Source organism: Quercus lobata, chromosome 2 (assembly GCF_001633185.2).
Source record: "Quercus lobata isolate SW786 chromosome 2, ValleyOak3.0 Primary Assembly, whole genome shotgun sequence".
NCBI classification, from domain to species: domain Eukaryota; kingdom Viridiplantae; phylum Streptophyta; class Magnoliopsida; order Fagales; family Fagaceae; genus Quercus; species Quercus lobata.
In genome coordinates this window covers 32508678-32518746 of record NC_044905.1, presented here as the reverse complement: position 1 = coordinate 32518746, position 10069 = coordinate 32508678, and the positions used below count along the sequence as shown (strand labels likewise).

At 35.0% G+C, this 10069-nt stretch overlaps 1 pseudogene; it reads right to left on the bottom strand.

Moving 5' to 3' along the window:
* Positions 1-8688: 8688 nt before the first annotated feature.
* On the bottom strand, positions 8689-9254 carry LOC115963239 (annotated as a pseudogene).
* Between the last annotated feature and the right edge of the window lie 815 nt (positions 9255-10069).

The window sequence follows — 10069 nt, the reverse complement described above, 5'->3', positions numbered from 1 at the left end:
AGCTTCACTTTTTGTAAAAGAATCTCATGAGTCTGATTTTCCATTGGCCATCTTGGGCTGCGATGTTATGTTATGTAGGCTTTTTGGGCTCAATAAGGCCTTGACCTTTGTACTATATGGGCTTCAATTTTTTTTGATAGCATATAAATGTATTTAAAGAAACTGCTCCAAAATAAGGGTGCACTGCAAACTAGACCAGGCAAAATTGGACTTGGATCCATTAACTTGACCCAAACTTGAAGGAAATGACCCGACCTGACCCATTTTCAAATGATATATATTTAACTTGTGTATGTGTGTGCACGTGGAGATAATTTGATAGTTGAGAGAGGAAGGATTTGAACCCTAAATTTTTAATTCATCTTTAGCTTGCTTTCATTTTAACCTAAGTTATATTAAAATTTTGCATTGTAAGTGAATATATTGAAGAAATTACTTGCTAACTTGAGGTGCAATTCTCAAGTATGAATATTTTTAGTGCTATATCTGCCATTGATGTTGAATAGATTGAGTGCAATCGATATTAAATATTTATTTATCTTTCTTAACCTAAGAAATTATGTTTTATTCTTAAAGCTTTTTTTTTTTTTATTTAAAAAATTATTTATCTTTTTAGGTTATTTAACTTTATTATTATTATTTTACATGCAACATGAACATGTGCACTTGATGAGTTTGATAACTTGACATGATCCATGACATTTAGTATTTTTTTTTCCATTCTTTTTTGATGAGGATGATATCATTAGTGAACTTTTGATTGTGTAAATTTAAAAATTTATGAACTATTTAAATTTTATTTTTAAGTATTTTATTTTTTGTTCTTTTATTTGCATCAAGAGGAAGACAGACAATATTATCATCATCATTATTATTATTATTTCTTTTTTTTTGCGTGTGAAAAAGTGTAGGTCAACTCATAACCTAATTAACTTGATCTACTCTCAACATGCTTAGGATGACTTTTTTTTTTTTTTTTAATCCAAATCTATATTTGACACAAACCCAAACAAGAGTTAATCCGACCCGTTTGCTGGTTCTAAAACATAGGAGCTAGCCAATAGTGGCATACTTCCTTATGTGAGATTCAATTTCAGAGGTTGAAACTTTTTATTTACATTTAGGGGGGAAAAAAGAGAAAAGAAAGAGGTAGGAGCAATTACAATGGTTGTTTCAATAAGAATTATTTCTTCTTTACCCAAAAAGATGCACACTTTATTAGATTATTTTAACCACATAATTAAGAGGTAGAGATGATTGAACTGAAAAAACTTAGTTTTGCTGGAATGATTAAAAAAAAGGCTAATTATACTGTTGCAGCCACCACCATTACCATACTCTTTGTTGTTATTGTTTGTCCTTTAGAGGTTCACTGAACTAGTGTACAACACAATAGGAGGTAGTCCTCATCCTACCCTTGCAAGTTACGACTCCCTTCTGATAGATGGAATTCAACCCCAAATTCTTTGTTCATTTACAAAAGTTTTTACCAATTGAGTTAATTAACACCCACCCACGTATAGTTGCATCATTTTTCAATAATTGTAATGATTTTATTCAGGAAATTTCCTGACCCATGGGTTTTAACTTTTAAGATTGGGCATGGCCCAATTGTAATCAATTTGTACCCATAATCACGATCTTGGCTGGCTCATTTCTAACCCATATCAAATACGTATGCAAATTGCAATCAAATTTTCTGGTGTAGCATAATTGCATAGTGCATATATAATGTATAATAGAATCAAACTCAATTTAAGCTAGACTAAACCTAGATGCTGGTTATTTTTTGAATCCAAAATGGCTTTTTTTTGTCAAAGTTAGCGTGTGCGCATACACACAAGGGAGAAGGAATAAAGTTCTAATACAAAGGCACACCACAAATTTCACTTACAAATCATGATAACTTTTAAAGGAGGGTGAAGTAAATTGAATTTTTATTTTAAAGAATACATAAATAATACACTACAAACTCAGCAATTATTAAACACGTTACAACATTTACATTGCAATAGGCAAAAATTTAGTCAAATTTAACTCAAAAGTGTGTGTCTATATATACACATATAGCTAATTTTTCACATAAGATTGCATTGGACTCTCTAATTTTTTCTATTATTATTTTGAATTAAATATTCTTTTTATTATTTTTCTCTTATTCTTCTCTGACTTCTCCCTCTCTTCTCCTCTAATCATTATTGCCACTCATAGTGAATACTCATGCAAATCTTGAAAACCAAAGCCACCATTGCCACCTAGAGCTACCACCCACAAAAACCCACAAACTCAAAACCATTTTGTCACCATATATTATGAAAAAATCACTAGCAACTATAAATCACCTCTATTGAAAACCACACTTCACTTAACCAATACCCTAACAACACAATGGAGGAATCACCAAAGCCCCAAATCGCCCAAGTTGTTTTGACTTGGCCATGGCTAAACTCTCAGAGAGAGAGAGAGAGAGAGAGAGAGAGAGAGATTGAAAAAAAAAAAAACTCATTTTCTTAAGTGTGTTAATTAGATTTGGTTATACAATGTAGCTAGAAATTTTTTATGCTAATTACAAGCTATCCAATTAGTTTGTTAGCAAAATTTTGGCTAGACTAATTGGATGGTTAGTCCATTGCTAATATTCTTATACAACAATGCTACAAAGTCAACAATAACAAGTGGTAAAAGGGGACTCAAATTCAAAGTTCTACGTATGGAGAGAAGTAGGTAATGCCATTGAGGTACAAAATTTTAAGATACTCTTAAACAACAATTCTATAAACTCATTTTTTTTTTTTTTTACAACTTGTTGAGGTGGTATATTGTAATTTGTACTATATCTTTCACATGGAATCATTATTTTTTGAGATACATAAGAACACTATTAACATCACTTTTATTGCATATCAATCATATACTGCCACTATAATAGTTATGAAATTGGTTTTGGTTGTGCCCTTACTGGTTCTTAAATTTTTTTACTTTTTATCCCTCAAAATTGAAATCATGACTTAAAAAGGGAACATATGAAATAACATAAAATAATGGTATTGCAAATAACAGACACAAACAAAGTGCCCCCCCCCCCCCCCTCAGAGAAAGAACTCAGAAAAGGCACACTGAAAAAAGGAAAGAAAAAAAAAAAACATAAACAAGAGGGGAAATAAAAGGTAGAAAAAAACAAACCAAAAACTAAAACTAAATTGGAAAATCAGCTTGAAGGACAAGCTGCAAATGAGCTCATTATTGAAAGATTGCTTGTAAAATTAGAGTTTCAACAATGGCGAAAAGGAAAGTTTGAGAATGAAAAAGGGAGAGATTTGAGAGAGAATGAGAAAATGATTAGCAACTCTAATTAGCACTGATGTTCATCATTACATACATATATATATAGCTTCATAGATAGATTAATCTAACTACCTAACTATAGATCCGTAAAGATTAGGGACCGTTATTCTCTAATTACACACGTGATTGACATGTCCTCAACTAACAAACTCTAGTTTCCAGAATGATCTTATCACCATCAACATAATTCTGATATTTAGAAGAAGAAGATAGGTTCAGATGGCAGTGTTGTAAACAACACCGTCTTGATAAAATTACAATTAGTTTTCCTAATCAAAACAACAACGTTTATTTTAATGAGAAACAATGTTGTTTGGGTTTTATTTGAAAAACTAGGCTATTCTTTAATCTTATCTTCATCCCCCCTCAAAACCTTGGGCACCATAGTGAACAAGATTTTGGAATATAGAATCTGGAAGCAATACGTGGGGAAACTCTTGGTAAAAATGTCAGTGAGTTAATCATCCATAGAGATGTATTTAATTCGAAGATCCCTGCAAAGAACTTGTCCTCGAATAAAGTGATAGTCAACTTCTATGTGCTTTATGCGAGCGTGAAAAATAGTGTTGGAGGCAATAGCCAAGGCAGAGACGTTATCACACCAAATTTTGGGCGGAGTTGCAAGATAGATGTCCAAATCACGAAGAACCTGACGAATCCAACAAAGTTCAGCAGCAGTAGAAGCAGAGCACGGTACTCAGACTTAGTGGAAGATTTAGAAACTGTGATTTGTTTCTTAGCACTCCAAGTGATGAGGTTATAACCCAGATACACAATGAAGCCAGTAGTGGAACGGTGATCATGAGGATCACCAATCGAATCCGAATTCGAGAAGGCTGATAGAGAAAGAGGACCAGGTTGAAGAAGAACACCAACATGTTGTGTACCAACTAAGTAATGCAGAATACGCTTCGTAGCCAAAAGATGTATATCTGTAGGAAAAGACATAAATTGACAAACTTGATGAACAACAAAGCTTAAATTTAGCCTGATGAAAGTGAGATAGTGCAGTGAGCCAACAAGACTATGATAAACACGAGGATCAGGAAGAACATAGCTTTCATTTGGAACAAGACGAACATGGGGAACACAAGGTGTTTTGGTAGGCTTGGAATTTAGCATATTATGCTTAGTGAGAAGATCAGTGATGTATTTAGCCTGATTGATGGAAAGCCCTTTAGGTGAACAACGGATGTGAAGACCAAGGAAGAAATGCAAATCACCCAAGTCCTTCAACTCAAAAATTTGGCTTAATTGCGTAATAAGAGATTGAAGAAAAACTGGAGAATTACCAGTAAGGATGATATCATCAACATAAACCAGCAGGTACACTAGGATCTTGTTATATCGAAGAATAAACAGAGATGAGTTAGCCTAAGAAGAAAATCTCTCAAACCAGGCATGTAGGGCCTGTTTCAGACCATAGAGAGATTTTCGAAGTTTATAGACATGGTTTGGGAATCTGGGATCAACATAACCAGAGGGCTGGACCACGTAAACATCCTTCTTAAGGTAACCATCCAAGAAGACATTTTGTACATTAAGCTGTTTTAAGGGCTAATTGAATTGCACAGCAAGAGATAAAATGATCCTCACAGTGGGTGGCTTAATGACAAGGCTAAATGTTTCATCAATGTCCACACCAAATTGTTGACAGAAGCCCTTTGCCACAAGTTTGGCCTTGTAACGACTGATGGAGCCATCATTATTGCGTTTCAGTTTAAAAACCCACTTGCATCCCATAACATTCTGACTGGGATGAGAAGGAACAAGCACCCAAGTATCCTGCCTTTGAAGAGCCTCAAACTCTTCATCCATTGCTTTGCACCACTGAGGATGTTGCACTGCAATTTTGAAGCTTGGAGGCTCCAATTCTGAATAGTCAATTTTAGTAGTAAAAGCCTGAATAACAGTGAATGCCTTGGTTTTAGAAATACCATTTTTAGATCTAGTGATCATAAGATAAGTGTTGGTTGGAACTAAAGGTAAAGATGTAGGTGTGGGATCAGATGTATTGGAAGGTGCAGACTCAGATGTAGAAGGGGAAGCATAAGGCTGAGATGGAGGGTCTTCTATGGAGGGTCTACAAAAGAGATAGGTGTAGGAGTAGGTGTAGGAGTAGGTGTAGGAAGTGTAACCTGAGATTGATGTATTTGAGGAAGGAGTAATGTAGAATCAGGAGTAGGTTGAGTACAAGACTAAGTAGATGTGATTGAAGATGGCTGTGTAGGATGAGATGTGGGTGAGGACTAACAAGTATGAGATGAATGCCAAAGTGAGGAAGAGAACGAACCAAAGGAGAAAGGGGAGTTCTCATGAAAAAAAAACTTAAATTCATTGAACAAGACATGTCTAGTGATGTATATTCTATGAGTGGTAGGGTCAAGACAGATATACCCCTTGGAGTATGTTGGATAACCAAGAAATAAACATGGTTTAGTGTGTGGTTGAAGTTTGTGAGAGTTGTAAGGTCGAAGCAAGGGAGAACATGTGCATCCAAATATCCTAAGGTGTTTGATATCAGGTTTAGTCTTGTATAACACTTCCCAAGGTGGTAGATTGTTTAGGATAGGAGTAGGAAGTCTATTGATAATGTGTGTAGCTGTAGATATAGTTTAAGACCAATAAGAAATAGGAAGATGAGAATGTGAAAGCATAGTAAGTGAACACTCTATAAGGTGTCTGTGTTTTCTTTTTGCCACACCATTTTGTTGTGGTGTGTGTGGACAGGAAAGTTGATAAATGATACCTTGTGTTGAGTAGAATTCATTGAAAGTATTGGAGGTAAACTCTCCATCACAATCTGTCATCAAAATCTTGATTTTATGATCAAGCATATTTTCTATTGTGGCTTTGAAATACTTAAAAATATCAAAGACATCAGCTTTGAATTTGAGCAAGTAAAGCCAAGTGAATTTAGTAAAGTCATCAACAAACACCAAATAGTATTTTTAATCATTAATAGAAACAACAGAAGCAGGGCCTTATACATCATTGTGAACAAGTTCAAGAGGTCTAGATGACTTAAAAATAGAATCCTTGAAAAGTAATTGACACATTTTACCACTAAGACAATGTCTGCAGTGTGTAACAACTGAGTTTTTATTAAGTACAATATCTGGACTAGCAGATTTATTGGAAACAAGTGAACACAAAGTAGAGTTAAGTACATTATCACTGGGGTGGCCTAGCCTATGATGCCACAACAACAGATCATTTGATTTTTGAGCATGGAAAGCATGATTGGAATGAGATTGAGGCTGTAAAGAAGTAGATATGAACTGAGTAGATGGAGCTTGGACAGATTTTAAGTAGATTGGATAGAGGCCATTCTTAGTCAAGCCCTTGTAAAGGATTCTCCCCGTAGGAATATCCTAGATAAGGAATTTGTATGCATCAAAATAACATGAGCAATTATTATGGAGACAAAGTTTGTGTACAGAAAGAAGATTAGATGCAATTCTAGGCACATGGAGCACATTTCTAAGTTGAAAATTATGATACTTGTTATGGAGAGAGGAATTACCTATATGGTTAATAGGAAGAGATTGACCATTACCAATAGCTATCTGATTAGACCCTTTGTACTGAGATTGACTTGTCAGACTGTTGAGGTTTGCAGTGATATGGTCTGATGCCCCTGAATCAGTAAGCCATGGATCTAAGTTGCCAATGATTGCAGTGTTGGATGCTATTGCCATGGCAGCCAACTTGGTTGGTGGATTCTTGCCTTGAAAAGCAAAATCCATTTTGTGGTAGCAATCTATGCTCGTATGATCCATCTTACCACATATTTGGCATTGTGGACGAGTGTTCTCAGGCTTATTAGTTGGCATTGTGGACGAGTGTTCTCAGGCTTATTAGTCTGATTTTGTGAACGATGCTGTGGTGAAAAATTAGCATTGTTGTAAAAGCCTGAATTACCACCACTACTGCCTTGAGAGTGAGGTGAGTAGTTGTTTGACCTACCACCACCTCTACCTCTATTATAATTGTTTCTTCCTCTTCCTCTTGCAGATCCTTGATTCAGATACATATTGGACTGTGAATTGCTTCCATTACCATTTGGCTTTGAGTTAGAAGCATACATTGTAAGGGAATGTGGAATAGAATTTGAAACTTCCATCATAGCTTGTTCTTCACTTTGAAGCATGATGGAGAGTTGTTCATAGGAGATAGGATCACTTCTTGTTCGAATAGTAGAACAAAAGTGTGCAAACTCCTTAGGTAGACCTCTAACGACTATACAAATTAGCTCCTCATTATCAACAACAACTCCAATTGCAAGAAGCTTATCTCTAGCTATCTTGATCTTTTGCAGGAATCCATTAACAGACTCATTACCTTTCTTTGGGCTTTGCAATTCAAGCTTGAGATTTAGTATATTAGCTCTAGATGTTGATGTGAACCTTTGATCCAAAGTGTTCCACACCTCTAGAGCTTTTGTGATCCCAACAACTAGAGAAAACACTTGAGGTGTTAATGTTGAGTTAATCAAAGAAAGAAGAGCTTTATCTCTTATCCTCCATGTTTGATAGCCTGGATTCACTGCAGTTGTTGGATTGCCCTGAGCATCAAGTAAAAAGGGACGTAGAGGTGAAATTGAGCCATCAATGTGCTCAACCAAAGAGTAGGCTTCAAGGATAGTCACCAATTGGTGCTTCCATGGAATGTAGTTGTTGTAATCAAGTTTGATGGACATCAAGTTGGACATATTAGACAGAAGAAGTAATGGCGTTTGGAAGGGTATGATGGTATTAGTTGTGTTAATGCTAGTGTTGCTTGTTGAAGAAGAAGTAGTTGCAAAAGCAGTTGTGGAAGCCATGATGTTTGGCTTTGATACCATGAAAGATTGCTTGTAAAATCAAAGTTTCAACAATGGTGGAAAGGAAAGTTTGAGAGAGAAAAAGAAGGGATTTGACAGAGAATGAGAAAATGATTAGCAACTCTAATTAACACTGATGTTCATCATTACATACATATATATACAGCTTCACAGATAAATTAATCTAACTACCAAACTATAGATTTGTAAAGATTGGGGACTGTTATTCTCTAATTACACACACGATTAACACGTCATCAACTAACAAACTCTAGCTTCCAGAATGATCTTATCACCATCAACTGAATTCTGATATTTAGAAGAAGAAGAAGATAGGTTCAGATGGCAGGGTTGTAAACGACACCGTCTTGATAAAATTACAACTAGTTTTCCTTATCAAAATGACAACGTTTATTTTAATGAGAAACGATGCCGTTTGGGTTTTATTTGAAAAACTAGCCGTTAGGCAATTCTTTAATCTTATCTTCAGTTATTACCAACACTCATACAAGTTGATATCAACACGAGTTTCTCAAAAAAAAGATATCAACACGAAGCCGGAAATACACATCATCTTCATATGCATAAGTCATTAATGTGGCTATCCCTCAAGCCATGAAGAAGTCACCTGTGCCACCTATTACTGAGATATAACTAGTCTTGTTCAATGTAGGATCTGCTCCAGCAAGTTTATACTACCCTTGTGCTTAGTAGAATTGAAAACAAAGGAAAAACCAAGCAAAGCCGAATATGTTTGTTTTGCGTCATACACATAAATGCCTTGTGCACGCCCAATGGGTGTGGAGTGTAGATTACTGTCTATGGTGATTGGGTTATCGAACACAACCAAGTCACAAAAATGGTTTTGTCCCGCCAAAATGGTCTTATTGGCCCAAGCAGGTGCCCCTACAATAGCTGAAGTCGCATTCTTGGCATTCTTTCCATTGTAAATAATGTCATGGAAATAAAACACCAGCCTTTTACATGGGCGTTGAGCTCGGTTTCTCTTGCCTGCAGGTGTGGCATTCAAGCTAGAGATAAGGAGGAATAAGAGAAGAACTGAAATGAGTTTTGTAGTTCCCATTTCTTGTTGGCTAGCTCTACAGAAGGATAAGAAAAATGAAAGGGATATATGTTTTGAGGATAGGCCCGATAGGGGATTAGCGTGGTCTAAACCCATTATATAAAGAGAATTCTGAGCATCATTTTTTTGATACAGCTAGAAATGGCTAATGCTAGTGGCTTAGAAGTCATTTTTAAATTTTAAGTGCCACCAAAGCATGATTATTCTCCACGTTACTAGTTCCTCACTACTTCACTTATGCCACCAAGAAAATCATTAAGGTTAATGCATCAAATAGGGTAAGTATGGGTCGAGTTAGAGGCTATTTGTTTTTGGTTGAGAATTATCCGACCCATTACATGTGTAGAAATCAACCTAGCACAACTTAACTTGAGACTCTAAGTTGGATTTAGTTAGTGAGTTGTGCTTATATGTTTCATGACTTTAAAAAAATGACCCTTCACCAACTATTTAAGCATTTGTTTTTTCAATAAATTATTATAATTCACATCATATGCGTAAATTATATCTTAAATTTCAAAATTCATCAAATACCAAAATAAATCAACTAATAAAATAAAATAAAATATAGATACTAGAACAAATTTATATATATGGTAGGTTGGGTTGGATCAAATGATTTAAGAAAAAAAAAAACTATCAATAATTTGTTTGTATTTTTTTAGAGTTTATGATAATTGTTTGCTAGTAAATAAATTTTATTCACAAGAGTTCACAAAAATCATGAAAAAAATTACTACTGAATATAGAACATCACCATTATTAGAATAATATAGTTCAACTTCTGGACTTCAACAAATTGTTAAATATTTTGT